This window comes from Cyprinus carpio, chromosome B7 (assembly GCF_018340385.1).
Source record: "Cyprinus carpio isolate SPL01 chromosome B7, ASM1834038v1, whole genome shotgun sequence".
Taxonomy (NCBI): domain Eukaryota; kingdom Metazoa; phylum Chordata; class Actinopteri; order Cypriniformes; family Cyprinidae; genus Cyprinus; species Cyprinus carpio.
Window position 1 is genome coordinate 411,201 of NC_056603.1, and position 14,916 is coordinate 426,116.

Here is a 14,916-nt window from a genome sequence, read left to right on the forward strand (position 1 = left end):
ATTTTTGGATTGTAAACTATAGTGTATATTTCTTCAAACTAAAGTCAGTGGACGATGCATACCCAATCTGAGACAGGTCCTCAGATCCCCCAGCCAAGCACTGAACTCACGAGTCTGGGTGGAAAACTGGAATGTGTGTGTGTGGTGACAGTTGATGCCTACCTGTACCGCCTCCAGTCGTAATAAACCTTACTCATAATGTGAACTGACGTTAGGATGTTATTTGAATGTTTTGGAAACTTTTTCTGTTCTCTTCATTTATCTCTTGGCGAGATTCATCTGCATAGAGAGCATGCTCTGTGATTGATTAATTCAGCAGAAAATATGTCACTCTCCTGAGGAAGTCAAGCCTTGACAGTACAGAGAATAACTGCTGACGGAGAAAACACACAGAGCGCACACTCAACGACGCTGAATATAATAACAGTCCCTTATGAACACAGTCAGAGAAAGGAGAATGACACAGGCTGTACAGCTGTGACCTTCACACACAGAACAGTTCGGGGTCAGTGTGTGTCCCCCCCCCCCCTCTCTCAACTGGATAAAGGTTAAGTGGATTGTTATTTCTGCCAACGTTCTCTCTCTTTCTCTGTGCACGAACATACGCAACAGCTTATTGGTGTTTATAATCTATTTTTCCCACTGGACTCAGCTGTGTTTATGGTGTTTTGTGGTGTCGTATTTTATTAAGATTTTGATTAAGCTTGTTGTGTTTTATAGCTTGCTTCAAGACATTCTGTGGACGTGTGGAACTTTATTTTTACCAATTTGGAAGCGTGCCATCAGCTAGGGGCCCTTAAATTACCAGGTGATTCTGACCATCTAATGGGGGGGGCCCCGCCAAATGCGAAAGGCCCTATAGATTAACTTCAGTGGACTTAAACCTGAAAAATGGTGTCTATTGACATCTTTCTGTGGTTGAAATAAAATACGTTCTGATGTTCATTCATGTTTATTTCGTGCTTGAAGTAAATATGAAAGACGTGTTCCAGTGGCCGCCAGGACGAGTTGGCAGCGCCCCTAAAATCAAAGTGAAAGCTTGACATTTTCCATGGTACACTTTTTTTGAATACATTTCTTTCCATTGCCGCGGTAGGGTTGTGCGGCGGCAGACCTATTCCACCTCATATGCGTTGATGAGGTGGTTCAGGAGCTTGTTGTGAGGAAAAAGTGTGTGTAAGGGACAATAGGCGCTTTAATGGAACGCTCACTCATCCCGCTGTCTCAGAGAATTGGCTGGGGATTGTTCCTGTGATACGGCACAAGTGGCAGAGCACTCAGGGCTTGAGAGAGGATTTCGTGACTGAGCCCAGCGTTAGTGTGTTTTTTCATAAGGGAGCAGTCAGTGACAGACTTCAGTCACCAACCATTGTTCAGTTCAGCTCTTCATGACAACGAGCACAGTCAGGTGTTGTCCATAGGTGTGTGTCACCACTGTGGGGTTCTCATTCCCTAATTCTTCCCACTTAGGCCTTCATCCACACTGAGTTGTGTGCATGCACACATGTTTCTTTCTCTAGTCATAACTTCTTCTTTTTTCTTTTTGAGCCTTTCTGATGTTTTTTAATCATGATTTTAATCTGGGCATTCCTTACTTTCATTTATGTTGTGTTGCCTTTGTTATTTTATTTACAACTTTAATTCCAACCTTATTTCAAAAATTTTATATTTTTTCTTTTTTTTTCATAGTATTAGTATTTGATTGTTGAACCTGGTATTATTCCTTGTTTTCATGACTGTAATGTTATTTTGATTTATAGTTTACCTAGTTGTTTAATAACATACTTATTTTGCTTATATGTTATGTATATATAGGCTGACAACTCTCTTTTCTGTCAGTGTTGTCTGTCAAGGAGAATGTGACTAGCACATTGGGTTCATTATTTTTGAATCCTCATATTACCAAAATATTGAGTTGTCAATATCCCTTTGGGGATTATTCCTTATTTCCATGAATACCTTTATCTTGTTTTATTTTGTTAATATTTTATAATTACTGTACCTTATTTTATTTTTTTTATCGGTTTTTTAATCTTTTTTTTTGTTTAGTATTACCATATTAATGAGATGTTAGATCGGGATTATTTATTTTCTTCATTAGGTTTTAAATGTTATTTCATTTAGTATTTTATTTTATTTATTTTATTTAGTGACATAATATTAGATTATTATAATTATTGCCACCTTTTATTTTTGATATTTATTCTATTTGATTTTATTTTTAACAGCCTTATCAAGTAGTGATTATAAATCAGTGAATTATTTATCACGTTAATAAGTTATCATTATGTAAGCATTAATTAACTCTTGTTGAAATTGTTTCAGTGTTAGATTTTTTTACATATTACATTATGTTATTGAACTGGCACTTACAATGTTTGTTATTTAATGCTATTAATCCTTATTTGGTTTCTGACTGTGTGTGTGTGTGTGTGTGTGTGTGTGTTGTGTGTGTGTGTGTAAAGTGTGTGTGTGTGTGTGTGTGTGTGTGTGTGTGTGTGGACTGATTTTTTTGACAATATGTCATGTAAAATAATCACACCAATAACATACTTTAAAATTCAAATTGCTGATGCGTGTTTTGAGTCACACTCTTATATATAAGACGCTTTCCTCAATTTTACCTTTATTTCCATCTTTAGATGTGTAATGAAAGAAAAAGAAGGGCAAAGAACCTCAGTCTCTCTCTCGTCTCTTCTCTTTCGCTCTTTCTCTCTCTCACTCAAGGATTTATGTTTGAATCACGTCTCCGATTTTGGTGGCGTATGCTGTGATAAGCAGTCAGTCCTTCAGTAATTCTGCAATGAGATTTAGAGCGATCTCCCGCAGCAATGGTGTGTTTGTGCATGTTCATATGTTCATTCAATTTCCCAAAGTTGTCCATTTCAACTTCGCTCTTGCTAGATTTTCATCATAATAGCGCAGTAGTAGATAGCTCTACGTGTTGGATTCCGTTCATGTTTAATACAGTCCTAAATACGGAGGCGGGATTTTCCGCTCTACATCCACCGAGGGAATCGTGTTTGACTCTGATGCAGCACTAAATCTGAGGCCTCCTGGTTCCCATTATGTTAATGTTGGCACTGGGCTGTCTCTCCATAACGCAGATTAGCTGGCTCAACCCCATTGTTTGTGTGACTCTGCCAATCCCCCTGCGATTCGCTTCGCTCTCTTCGCAGGAAGTGACAAAGCAGCTTTCAATTTCCGCTCGCAGCAGCAGGTCGCCTTCATCCCAGCATGTTGATGTGGGAATTTTTGTGTTGATTTACAGTGTGGATGTGTGTGTGGCCTGGTGGCCCTTTAGATAGTCCCATCCTCCCTGGCCGAGTGCAGTTTTTGCTATGACAACCCAGCATGACCCATCATAATATCATGGGCCGGCCATGGTAACGTTCGATGTGTAAATGCGTTTTTTACATGTTGAAATTGTGCCGTGGTGAATGTTTTGTTTGTGGTAGGTTACTGTGTGTGTGATCAGCATCGGTGTATCAGAGACCGCAACAGACATGTTACAAATAACTTTGCAAGGCTTCTTTAGCTCCAGCAACTACCGCCCCCTACGTGTCCTGACAATGAACTTGCGACCAACAAAGTGCCTCCCTCTTTCATCCTATTCTCATAAACGATTCACCATAAGGAATGATATCTTTACTTCAGTCAGCCTTTCAATGTAGTACGGAGCATGTTTTGTACTCATTACCATGCTGTAAAACTGCAAAACACATTTGAGACTGTGGATGTGTTTTAAGCGACAGTAATTGTTAAGAGACATGATAAGAATCTGGGTAGGAGGTTTGCACATAGACCTGACAGAGAAACATTTCTCTCTCCAGTTTTTTGCTGTCAATTATAAGTGTTGCTCATTTACAGGGTCTTCTTTTCCTCCAGCACTCACAAAAGACAAATTTCGATCAGAGCCCACCCTTCATGCCTTTGCTGTGTATTGTGTCCTGGCATTTTCCATCCTTTTTCCACCTCTCACCAGATGCCATTCTTGGGTCAGCTCTTCCACATAACCCACCTGCGTCTGTAACATACACTTTCGAAGTATGTTCCACACGTCCGATTTTTACTAGGATGTTTTCTGAACTGTTCCCGCATGTAGGTGTGTTTTTTGAACAGATTGTGTGCTTCATAAGACAAATAAGAAATATTTTATCCCTGCTTTCATTTTTTTTTGATCAAACGTTTCATGGAAGGGAAAAAAAAACACTTTGGTCTTAGCTGTTTTCTCTACTGTAGGGTAGGTTTTTTTTCAAACTGGGATCTGCAGAAAAATAATACTAATATAATCATGAGATTATTCACTGCACTATTTATATTCCTGACAGTGGCAACTTCCCTAATTTTGTGATTAATTTCATATATTCTTAAAAGTTCCCCCCAAAAAACATATATAAAAAAAATAGTGTAAAAATAATAATTTTTGTTTTTTTCCCCCCTCTTCGCAGATGATATCGGATTACCTGTTTATACTGTTTTTTATTTTTTAATTTGAAGTATAAATGTGGTCTTCATACACGTAAATATAGATGCATAAAAATACCTATAGGAGTGAGTTTTTTTCACTACTACTACTTTGCTGTGTGTTTCGTTAATAATTGTTGTTAAAATTTATTTACAATTTTATTTAGCACTTAGCTGATCTGTTTCATTGTATTTTACAAACAGTTTTTTACAGTGTAGATTTATTAAATGTATGTATAGCAAAAAAAGTATCCTCTTTGCAAGTTGAGCACCATTGAGAGACAACTCTTCTCTAAACTTTCACGATACCATGTGATTATTATTAATCAAAAAAACAAAAAAAACAAATTCTTACAAGCAAACGACATCTTGGCATACAGACTCCATGTCACGCCATCTTTCCTTTTCGTTTTTGGTTCCCACAGGATGGTTCATTATAGAAGTGGCACAGTTCATGTTTGCAAAAGGCCCTCGTTGTCTTTTTTTCTGTCGTGATCCATTGGGACCATCTATGTTGTCCTATAGCTAGCTGCTCTGCTTCAGAGTTCCTGTGGTTTTCTGTGATATAGTGGATGCTTACCAAAACAAGTTTATCTATTTTTCAATACAGAACCATTGCACACGCCTCTCAGACGGTAGTGTCCGGGTGGTAATAGGATGGGCGGTCTTATCACTTCACCTGTAAGAGGAAGTTCTTTTTAAAAAGAAGGTGTGTCTTTCAGATGCAGCCAGAAAGAACTCAGCGTGTTTCTGTGTGTCTGTAAGTGTGTGTGTGTGTGTGTGTGTGTACATGTCGATGGCTGAAGGGACCTATCATGCCCAGCCTGTTGTCCCAGGCAGTGTTTTTTGCTTTGCCCCCCGCTCTTGTTCGGGTGTGTATGGAGGTGGGCAGGGAATGCCATCTGGCTTAGCGAAGCAGGTGACATTTTTTGGAAAGCCTCCTCCAGCAGTTCAGGAAGAACAACAGAAGGACAGACAATCAGCAATAGTGGCTTTTCACAGGTTTGGGATAGGCCTATTTCCATTTCATTCCCACGTGACTTTGTGTAGTTTTCACTAGAATGAGCACTGCAGACTGTGTTTGGTGTTATGGTTACATTAGTGACGATCTGGATGTTTTTTGCTTGTGAGGCTGAATTTCTCATCCCGGTCCTCATCCGTGTGGTGATCTCTTCCTGTCAGCAGATGATTTATGATTGGCTTTGTGCATATGTGTATTGTGTTAGATTTACTGTATATCAAGAGATCTTTGCAGGGTTGTGTGTGTGTGTGTGTGTGTGTGTGTGTGTGTGTGTGTGTTTGTTGTTTGTGTGTGTGTGTGTGTGTGTGTGTGTGTGTGTGTACGTCATAAGGTTTATCTGGTTAGCAGGACATGCTCGTTTGTGCTTGATCTGATTACTGAGGCATTAATGAAAAGCCTGTTAATAAATAACAGAACTGGATGATCTGGACAGTTAAAGACACACAGACACTGTTATTATGAAATTGATGTATATGTATAGCAGTGATTGCATGGGGAAATCACCACTTTACATTTACAGTTATGCATTTAAGAGATGCTTTTTGTCCTAAGCGACTTTGTCACAGAGCCATCAGTAGGCCAGGTTTGTATTCAGATAAGATCTTTTTAATATCTCAGTGTTTTTCTCCTATATATAGACATGAGATTAAATGGAGGGCTTCTGCTTCTCAGGTTTCTTATTTCTCAGACAAATGCCCTTTTCAGTTGGAGCTCGTCAGGTAAATTCAAACATGTCTGTGCTTTTTCACACAACCTCATGAAGAAAAATTACAGCCCAGACAGGAATGTCTTTGATTGCAGTATGTAATTTGTTTTGCAGTGCGTCTCATTTTATTTTGACCTCTGTTGAATACAGAACACATCCTTTATCTTTTTGCCAACTTTCTTAGTGAAATAACAGCTTGCTGTTCATGTCCTGTTCAAATGTAAAAAGAAAATTAATCCATAAGGAATATCCAGTCACAGACGGGGTCATACCTGACTGCACAGCACAGAGTATGATCCTAACATTAATGAATTCCTTCCTTAATTATATACATAATGAACATGAAATCACTGAGACCTGAGGTTAATAATGGTAAAACTGAAACATTTGTTGACAGACTAATCCCATTTAAGTGTGGCTAAAGACCTTGTAATCTTATATCCGTATCCTCTATGGAAGAGATCTCAGTAATGTCAAACTGTGCTCTGATTTGCCAAGATGCCAAAACATTTGTCAAACATTTCCAACACTAGATTATGTGAGCTGTGCTTTAACCACAATTATTTTAGCTCTGTCCTCCTACTGTATGTCACTAATTTTTTTGGCATGGTTTTTGCCACCTATTTATTAGTTTTAGAAGAAGCTTCTAAATTGACAGAAAATAACTACAACTTAAAATCAAATTAAAATGAAAACTTAAATAAAAACTGAGTATTAGACTTTTCTTAGGACCAATGTATTAGCATTTCTCTGTAAAAAAGGGAACATATCTGCCTCCTGACTACTCAATTAATAAGATAATGAGGAGACATCTTTGAAAGCTTGTTGATGGAGGGATCAGCATGCACACTGATGTTCTGTGGCCATGTGTTATGTAGGATTAGTATTTATCAGCTCTCTCATCTCTGCTGATCCAGTCGCCCTGCCAAAAACCCATCATACCATCAACCGCTGAGTGTTCTTATGTGTCCTGGCGGTCTGTAGATTGGATGACATGTGTGTCTACATGCACATATCACTCAAACACCACTTCCTCTTGAGGTCTGCAACACCCTTGTGGTTGCAGCTCAAAATGCATTTATTTTTAGTATCTAATAAACACTAATATCTAAAACCGTAGACTAACATGGTTGCAGCATTAGATGCTCTCTGGGGTGCATGGGGAGTATATCTATCGCTTTGACCATTTTGCCGTTCAAAGAACTCTCTGTCTTTAATGTTCATCAGTCCCTGGCGGCTAGATTCCTCCCGTTTAGGACTTGAAGTGTGTTTTTTTCTCTCTTTTTCTCAGCACCTGTGATGTTTGCCCTGATTTTTAAGTACGGGCGCTTTTAGGTTCAACTGAAAGTTTGAATTAAAGCACAGTTCACTCAAAATGAAAAACTTTACTCACCCTCAGCCATCCAAGATGTAGATAAGTGTTGTTTTTTCTTCATCGAAAAAGATTTGGAGAAATACAATAATTTTGATTTGTTTCTTACAAACAAGCAGCTTTTTACTTCAGAAGATACTAAGTGATGGACTGGAGTTGTGTAGATTATCTTTATCTTCTGAAAAGGAAACACATCCATCTACATCTTGGATGGCCTGAGGATGAGTACATTTTCAGCAAATTTTCATTTATGTGTGAATTATTCCTATCTTAACCACATTCAAAATTTGGATGAGACCAAATATAAAGGTTTTGAATTGCCCATTGTAAAGCCCATATCAATGAATATATGAATATATGAGGGTTAACCATATCTATGGTTACAGTCCTTCGTAACATATTCGCATTCATTATAGCGATTTAGTGTGTCACATGATGTGTTTATTAATCATTCAATAAAACTTATATGCTAAATGGTGTGTGATTTGCACAGTATGTGTGCAGCAGTTTTCTTTATTAGCACATTGCATGTGTAGGATCTGACACTTACTGAATGAGTCTTGGCTTCTTCAGGGTGACACCTCAGAGGTAGTAAATTCTCAGGCTGTGTGATTTAGTCTGTAATTAGCTGCACATGCACACACACACACACACACACACACACACACACACACACACTCATAGGCTGCACTTCAGGGGTTGTAATCAGTTCATTAGGTTAATTACTAGCTGTGAAAGGGACCCGTAGTCTCTGTGGGCGCTTTGGGTAATTGGTCTGGCTCTAACCGCAGCTTTTAACCAGACTGTACCAACTAACCCAGACTGTCTCTGACATTGCACATTAATCCCATCTGATCTTTAGAACTGTAATTTTGTACAGTAAGTGATGCAATCTGATCCGTTTTGTTCAGACTGTAGTCAATATCCGGTATATCTGCATCAGTTGCTATAGTGGTGATTTTCTGTCATGACAACTGAGAGCTGGTGTCAGGGAGAAAGGAAAAACTGAAATTTTGCCTCTGCATATGTGTACTCACATGGCACATGAGAGAACATAATTGACAGGCATTACTGTATTTATACTTTCATGCATAATATTCTATATGAGAAAAGTGTGAATGAATATGAGTGTATTTGAACACAGCTCTAGACAATATTGAGCAGTCTTTATGATATTACAAAAGGTCACAAAAGTTTGTGTGGAGAGAAAAACAAATTTTAAGCCATTATTCACAAAACAGATATTACTTGAAATATGATCTGACCTTTCAGAGACATATTATAGAAATAGAATTCAATCAGATTACTAACAAGTTATGGCTATGAATTAGATATTTTACTCTTTGTAAAAATCAGATTTTGTTAGATTCTGTGCTACAGACAGATGAGTCAGATATGGGCAAAACGTCAGATTTTTCCTGCCTGTCTGAACAAAGCTTCAGAGAGCTCAGTTTCTGTTTGTGTGTATTATTTATGAAATGTCTAGGAGGAGGAAAATGGATGTTTTATATCTGAATCAACAAGGATTTCTTAAGGGAAAAAACAGTCTGTTGTTCTGATGATTACGATCTGTGTTTATCCAGGCTTAGCTTAACAAAGAAAGTGTCTTCATTAATTTTAATAGATAAATGTAGCAACAGTGTTGACCTGTGCTTCTGGATAGTGTAGCTTATGGCCCTGAATGCTGTTAGTGCACAGTGTTTGGGCCACGCCCCTCGTGATATTTTGGAACACTGATTGCTTGAATGACAGCTGTGTTTGCTGTCAGCTCATTTGTGTTTGATTGGTAAGTGTTATTGTGTTATTTTGGGATATTGGTTTGTTTGATGTCAGCCATTGTAAGATATACAAGCAGTGTTATTTGTTTCCATTAAGGTCAGTAGGAACATGTTAAGTTTGTACTGTTACATATGTTAAGCATTTGGCAGCGGGTCAAGTGTCTCACTCGCTCTGGTTGATTTCTTCTAAATGGAAACTTAATTAAGATTTATTGCATTTGATTTGTTTATCTATGATGATATTTCCTGAATGGACAAGCAATATATCTTGGAGCTGTATAATTTGTTAATGATGCTTTTATTGCTTGGGGATTCAATATTTTGAAGATCATGCTATGCTTTCTTTTTTCATTTTCCCTGGTGTTCCCTTGCATATTTAGTGGAATCATCTTTCTGTCTTTCTCTCTTACACTATTATAAATTGCATAGTTGCTGAGCTGGGTTGGAGATGGGTTATTGAGTCATATTATGAGTATAATGACACATGATTGTCCTAATAGCTGCACTGCTTTGACTTAAAAAGCTGCTCAGATCCACCTTAACCAGCAATTCAAGGGTCAGAAAGATGACTTATTTCTCCTAATCGTTTTTAAAAACAAAAATTTAGTTGTTCAGTAGTATTTCAAAGGCTTTGAATTTAAAAAGACTGCTGGGAAATTCATAAGCAAAAGCCATATTTTACAAAAAGGTAGGTTAATTTCAGAGAGGACTTGGGGAATATAATTAGACTGAACGTCTAAGATTGAATTGTTTGAATTCACACCACAACAGTGCCACAAAGCCATGCCTCTGCATGGGAACAACAGACTAGTGGATCTTATCAGGAGGTCAAGGTTTGGCTGGTTAGCTGTGCCTGTTATTTCCTTCTGGCAGATGGTGTAACGACATCATTATGGGGGCCAAAAACATCTTTCTTTCAAAGGTAGCCCTGTACAAGTGACTGGCTCAAAAAACAAAACAAAAAAGCTTCAAAACTCAGTACTCATAAATGAAAATTGCAGCATCCATTTATGTACTTCCAGGTCTGCATACACTATCCGAACAATTCCCATTGACATAAATGGGAATGCTGACGGGTCGCTCTCCCTAGGTTTTATAACTTCTTGGATCTAATCAGCTTTGCTGAAAGGAATCATGGGATTTGAAGTTCCAGCTCTATGTAGGGCATTGCAGAGGCAATGTGCCCTTCAGATGAGGAGAGAGGATAAAAGAGGAGGATAAAACAGAGAAAGAAGGAGAGGATGACAGAAAACAGGAAAGGAATGAACAGGGTGAGCCAGAATGACGCAAGAAAGAACTGAGAAAGGAGGAAGAGAACAGCAGGGTGAATACAGAAGCTGAGGATTTAAGAGGAACTAAAAAGAGCGAGAGGGGAGGATTATTAGAAGAGGAAGAGGAGATTAAACAAAAAATAGCAATCATTGTGTGAGGATGTCCTGTCCTTAGAGTTCCTCTGAGTCACCAGCTGACATCACTCTGTGTGTGTGTGTGTGTGTGTGTGTGTGTGTGTGTGCGTGTGTGTTTGCTTTCACACTGTGACAGATCACAGATGTCCTCATCTCTTTTATGAATGTGGAACCAGCTCTGTTCTGAAAGGATGAAGTGAGTGATGTCTGGGTCTGATGCTTGTCTCGGTGTAGAGGGACGCTTCACTGGCAGATATACAGAAGTTTAGACTCTCACACCTAAACTTGCACACACTTCTTTACACAAACACACACACATATACACCTTTCTTTTTTTCTTTCTTCTTTCGTTTAATTGAACTTTGTTGTTTTCTGAGCTAATTATATTTTCTAGAATACAAATATATTACGTAGTTTCCACAATGTAATTGATTTTAGATGTTTTCAAGAAAATAGCAAAACCTGGCCCACACATTCACATTAACGTGCTAAATGAGGATATTCATACAAAAGACTTCCGTTATTTTTATGTTAATCTAAATATGACTACAAACTAAAACCATCTCTAAATCTACTTTAAGAAACCATTATTTAATTCATTTGTAAATGGTTTTTCCAATTGAAAATGACCCCCAGATGTCCTCAAATGGAGGATTTGACAGATTTAACTACCTTCTGAGGGCAGTTATGTCCCCACACATACATTTATGAGCTCCGCTGGGAGTCATGGTGGAGAAAATGAGACACCTGTTGAAAGGCATGTGGAGAATATAATCACCTGCAAAAATGACTCAGAGGTTACACTGACATTGCTGTTGAAAGTGGCTCAAATCTTTTTACCCCTCTCCCCCCACCCATGTGTGACCTAACCCTCAATTTACTCTCCATTTTAATGTCTGTATGTCATGTGTTGTTTTTATTGTTTATTTTTTTTAATGCACTTTTAAGATTTGAAGTACACTATAAAGCATTTTTAGTACAATTAAGCACACTTATTTTTCTCAAAGAGTGTGTAAAAATGAGAATCAGGCTCTTTGACTTTTATTTTCAATCTAGCCAGAGACATACAGAACATACACACACCCTTTATTTCTCACCAGACCATAAACTCTGTTAATGAATTCACTCCCTTCATACGGTATGTACGTCATTACTCTTGGCAGGTTGCCTGGCTAGGTTACTCATGTTGGTTTCCTTAATGTTTAGCAACAACACTCTCACTCTCTCTCTCTTTGTATTCAGTGTGACAGAGCCGCGAGAGTTTCTGTCCCGTCAGCCTGTCTCACTGCTGACCAAGCTACTGGCTTTGTTCTGCCACGATCCACTTATGAAATCCACATCTCACGTCATGAGAGGGCACAGAATATGCCTCTGCATGTTTAGACAAGGACAGACTCTGTTGTATTTGAATTTTACTGTGCCACGAAGAACAGCTGTATTTGATTACTTGTTGAAAGGCTTTTATAGCTTCTCTGCCATTCAGAGCAGAGTGAAGCATCAAGGTTTATGATGAAAGTTAGAGATGAATTGATGACATGACCATGCTTTAAAGGTCCACGGTGAACTTTATGGAAATGTGTCAGTTCCTCTCTCAGTGTTATAAGCACTTGAGTCAGAAATGTTGCCAGGCGACAGATCAGGTTTTACTGTAAGCTTAACGTAATGCCTTTACGGTTAACCATTGTTTGTTTTTTGTGAAGAATTAAGCGAGAGCAATGCAAAGAAAAAAGGAATCGTTAGAAAGTGATCTAACTGGTTTGTTATGGTAAATCTGATAGAGACTCAGATAGTTTTAACAGACCAGTCCTCATTAGTCTTTTCCTCAGAATTCTTAAAAAAACTATGGTGTAAGGGAAACAGGTCAATTTAGCTCAAAGGGAATCATTTAAGATTTTAAAGGGAATTTGAACAGAATCACTGTTTCACGGCTGATCACTGAAACGGCCAGCGATTCATTGAACGAGCCGTATAACATCAAATCTGCGCTGGATATTAATATCCAAAGTATAGTGAAAATACTATTAATTGTCACAGTAACAAGATCGGCAGTTTAAGACATTAACTTGTAAGCACAAAACACAAGATACTTCTCTTTTCAATATGAATAAGGCTTTATTAGATAAATCTAAGACATATAAACTAAACTAACACATAAGCACACGCACTCACACATTCACACAAGTTGCAGGAAGATAGAAAGTTAGGAAAGAATGAGTTTAAGAGGATGAAAATGTGAAATCCCAAGTTTACAGCAATATGTGAAATTGCATAGACATGAACAACCATCAGTCAATTAATTAACCCTCGCATTGAGTTCATCAATGAGGTTAAAATTATATTAGATACACCAGTACAGATGTGAGTCTGGAGGTTACTTGCGTTGCCTGTTTAACGGGGTTCCCTTTGTTGTCGCTGAAAAGGGGGTTTCCCGAAGTTGCTGATTGGCTGGAAGTTCAGTAGTCGTTGAAGTGACGTCTTGGGAAGCCCGTGGTTGGGCGTTGGCTGAAGATGCGGAGTTGTGGGCTGGCTGAAGTTGAACGGGCACTCGAGGTCAGACTCGGAGACATGGCGTTACAAAACTTAACTCAGAACACGAACTCTCAAACGGAGAAAAGAAAAGAAACTAAAGTAAAAGAATAGAAGTAAAGTTTGACGAGACTAGGTGGTGTTTCTTCTCATCGTGGCTAAGTAGCAGCAGGCGTGCAGGCCGAAGCACGCTGGAACGGCGCTCGAAGAAGGCTAAAAGTGATGACAAAGCATGACTAAAAGCAGGCTAAAAGCCGGCATGATGATAGCAAAAGCTAAACGCAAGCTCAAAGCTAAAAGCAAAATTTGATGGTGTCCTGAGTATTTAAACTGGCCTTTTGGCCACACCTCAAATGTTGTCTTGACCAATTAGATATTGTCTTTTCTCGGGGTGTTCCGATGTTTGTCCCACCCATTCATAAATCATATGTTATCTTATCAAGCACGTGGTCCGAATTTTCCCGCTCTTGCAGGGTATAATTTGGACATGATTCCTATAACAAGAATATGATACATTTGACAAATAACTGATGGTCAGAAACGTTTCAAGCAAGAATATTCAAACACACACATACTAAACATGAATATGATCCCTTAAGCTATTCAAGAGTTATTTAAAAAGACATACACAATAAGTGATTAGAAACAAATCAAATGTGTGGGTTACATAAATGATATGGAGTTAAGCAATGGACTGATATCCATTTAGAAGTCTTTTTGAGTTCATTTTGGTGCATATATGCATTGGAAGGCATTCTCTGTGCCATTCTGGGGAGTAAGGATATGTCCTGTGAAGACCAGAGGGGTTAACAGGTCTCCTTAGGAATTTCAGTCTGGTTCTGCTAGGTGGGGGGAAGTCAATCCAACGATCTTGTTTACTCTCATGGCTTTACATGTGAGGGTCAGACTGTCCATCTCTTCGATTACTTGCCCCAAATTAGACAATCTCTTCTTCGAATTGAAATTGTCAATAATTTGTTCTAATGGTGTTAATGTTGAAAGCTGTTCTCTGAAAGAGTTGGTTGGTTATCAGACTGTGGTGCTAGGAGTTGATTTACAACATCCTGCCTTTCTGTGGAATTCGGCTAATGTTTCAACCAGGCTCCCGATCGAATCTTTAATTTGTCTGGTTCACGCTACAATGGTTATAAGAAGAAATTTCTGCAGATTTTCAAAGAATTCGAATACCTTTCATTCATGAAGATCTACATATTACTCATTAAAAACATATTCTAATTTGATTATACTTCCAGCTACCAAAAGAGCACATTTTATCATGTTTAGAAACAGCAAAAACAGCATAAATAATGTGAGAAAAAGCATAGAAAATGTGGAAAAAGCCCCCAATTCCATCTGGTCCTGGTGATATGCTACTGTGATTGAACCACAGGATTGTTAATGCAAGTTGAAGCCTCAGGGGTTTGTTTGTGTTCATTTCTTATTATGCTTCAGCATAACAAGCATAAGACTGAATTTCATGCATGTGCAAAAGAAGCAATTTATGAACACCAGTAAATCCACCAGGCTGTGAAGCAGCTTCTAAAAATAGCCAGTTCTAGCATGGCATGAAAATGTTTCATTATGAAAAATGTGGCAGTAGGGAAACGTGTTTGCACACACTGACACTTGAACACTATTAT

General features: G+C 38.3%; 1 pseudogene; it reads left to right on the top strand.

Annotated features, from left to right (window-relative positions):
* Positions 1-14,916, top strand: part of LOC109092530 — a 69,236-nt pseudogene that overhangs the window by 38,188 nt on the left and 16,132 nt on the right.